The sequence below is a fragment of the Netta rufina genome (genome assembly GCF_964035555.1).
Source record: "Netta rufina genome assembly, chromosome: 2".
In the NCBI taxonomy this organism is placed as follows: Eukaryota; Metazoa; Chordata; class Aves; order Anseriformes; family Anatidae; genus Netta; species Netta rufina.
Genome location: NC_140124.1, coordinates 159,048,077 through 159,051,177, shown reverse-complemented (window position 1 = coordinate 159,051,177; position 3,101 = coordinate 159,048,077).

Below are 3,101 nucleotides of genomic sequence, written 5' to 3'. Positions count from 1 at the left end.
CCTAAAGAAACATTTCTCTATTGCTCACTCATGACTCTGTATCACTAAACCTAGCTGGACCATCAACTGTTATTACAACTAGTTAAGTAACAGAGTATACATAAGTAACCTGAATAACAGACATGTTCTGTGGGTTGATGAAAGGATTCATTTACATAACTCATGCTCAGCATGCAATCTAGATGAGATCTTGAAAGCAACCTCACCTTTTAACTTCCACGACATTTATACCAAGACAACTGGAACTGCACTCCTTTCATTCCCCAAAATAAACAATGACATTTTCTCTTTGAGATCAGACATCAATTAATAATTTTCCACACACAAATTATACTCTTACACATAGTGAGACAAACTCTATGTCAACCTTCACTGCAATCTACATCTATTGTTACCATAAAATGAATTGATGTAGGCCAGCTCCTTCCAGCACTTTTTTTTCCAAACATTCAACACAGCAAAGACTTTATTAATTTTATCTTTTGTTAGTCTCCAAAAAAAAGAGAAAATAAATAAGCAAGTAACCAAATACTTTAAACAAGAGATGCAGTTAAGGTATTTGACCTTTCATCATAACTATCAATAAAATATATTCATACTATTTATAAATACCTGGAGACAGAGGGATTTGGCCAACCTCTTTTCAGTGCTTTGTGGGGATAGGACAAGGGGTAATGGCCACAAAATTGAGCCCGGGAAGTTCCGCACCAACATGTGAAAGAACTCCTTCATGGTGAAGGTGATGGAGCACTGGAACAGGCTGCCCAGGGAGGCTGTGGGATCTCCTTCTCTGGAAATATTCAAGGCCCATCTGGACGCCTACCTGGGCAGCCTGCTCTAAGGAACCTGCCTTGGCAGGGAGGTTGGACCCGATGATCTTTTGAGGTCCCTTCCAACCCCTACAATTCTGTCATTCTGTGATTCAATATAAATTTTTGCTTTTTTCTCATTCTTTTGTTGCTTCAGTGTTTCACTGGAGAAGCAAAATTCTAGTAGCCTGCTGTTACATTCACATTTCAAGCTGAACACTTCTGGATTGTGATTATCTCATCAGCAATGATATTAGAGGTCACCCTTACTCTAAATTTGAGTAGGCACAAATGGATATTTTATAAATAATCAAAATATAGTTGAGGATGCAATCTCACAGGAGTGTCAGAGCAGGGACACCTTCAGCAGCTTTTGAACGTGTGCAAGGATGGAGACTCCACAGCCTCTTTGTGCAAACTGTTCCACTGCTTGACCATGGTCACAGAAGAAAAAAAAAATCTTTCTTATGTTTAAATAGAATTTCTTAAATTTCAGTTTCAGAAGAGTATGGCTCTGCCTCCCATCACCCTCTCCACCATTTAAACACATTGGTAAGATTCCCTGGAGCCTTCTACAGGCTAAACAATCACACTCTCCAATTATCACAGATGTTCTAAGGCTTTATCTCTGTGGCCCCTTGCTGGGCACACAGTACTCAACAAGCGGTCTCACCAGTGGTGAGTAAAAGTGAAGAATCACTTGCCTCAACCAACTGGCAAGTCTCTTCTTAGCGCAGCCCAGGATCACAGGATCACAGAATCACAGAATCATCTAGGTTGGAAGAGACTCCAAGATCACCTAGTCCAACCTCTGACCTAACACTAACCAGTTCTCCACTAAAACATATCACTAAGCTCTACATCTAAACACCTTTTAAAGACCTCCAGGGATGGTGACTCCACCACTTCCCTGGGCAGCCCATTCCAATGCCTAACAACCCTTTCGGTAAAGAAGTTCTTCCTAATATCCAGCCTAAACCTTCCCTGGCACAACTTTAGCCCATTCGCCAGGCACATGGGAGAATCGACCAACCCCCACCTCGCTACAGCCTCCTTTAAGGTACCTGTAGAGAGCGAGAAGGTCGCCCCTGAGCCTCCTCTTCTCCAGGCTGAACAACCCCAGCTTCCTCTGCCGCTCCTCGTAGGACTTGTTCTCCAGACCCCTCACCAGCTTCGTTGCCCTTCTCTGGACTCACTCAACCACCTCGATGTCCTATGGATGTTCTTGGCCTTCTTTACTGGAAGGCCACATTACTGGCTCATGGTCATCTTACTATCCGTGAGGACCTCCAGGTCCTTTCCTGCCACGCAGTTTTCGAGACCATCTGTTTCCAGCTTGTACTGGTGGAAACAATTACTCCTCCTCTAGTGCAGAACTAGGCATTTTTCAGTGCAGAACTTCATGTGACTCCTCTTGGCCTGGTTCTCCAGCCTGTCAGGGTCCCTCTGAATAGTAGCACAACTATCTGCTGTAATAACCTCTCCTCCTTGTCTCATATAATCTGCAGATTTGCTGAGACTGCGCTCTAGCCCATTCTCCAGATGATTAATGACGAAGCCAAACAGTACTGGCCCCTGTATTTACCCCTACTTTAAAGCACTACAGTGACTGACCTCCAGCTGGTCTTCGTGTCACTGATGACAACTGTCTGATTCCAGCAGTTGAATTTTCACTCCATCAAACCATCCACTTAGCTAATCCATACTTAGATCAGTTTGTCAGCATCGATATTATGGGAAACAGTATCTGCCAGAGCATACTGGTAGGAAGGAACGACTTGCATTGTAGGCATTTACACTAACAACTGATAGATTTAAAAAAAAAAAGAGAGAGAGAAAGAAACGTTACTGTGCATTGGAACAGGTGCTGCGAGCAAGTCGGATAGCTGACACCGGCACGCTCATTACAAGTTTGTAAGACGAAGGCGCAGGGTAGGATATGCTGAAGACGTTTTACACTCCCCCACCGCACCCCTGGGAGCCGCGAGCGGCACCACGGCCGCAACCCGCCGCTGCCTGAGGGGAGCCCTCCGCCGGCGGCCGCGCTGCGCTCCCCCTCAACCAGCAGCCACGGCGCAGCCACGGCCCAGCCCGCGGCAGCTCCTCACGGCCACACCGCCGAGGGGCAGCGCGGAGGAACGGAAGCAGCCGCACCGCCACAGCAGCCGCTGCCCACCGGCCGGCCGGGGTCGCACTCTGCGCCTGCGCCGTCCGGCGCGGCTGTTTCCATAGCAGCGGAAACCAACGGGGCGGGCGCGGCGCGGCGCCGTTTGCTGCCTCGGCTGCCCCGCC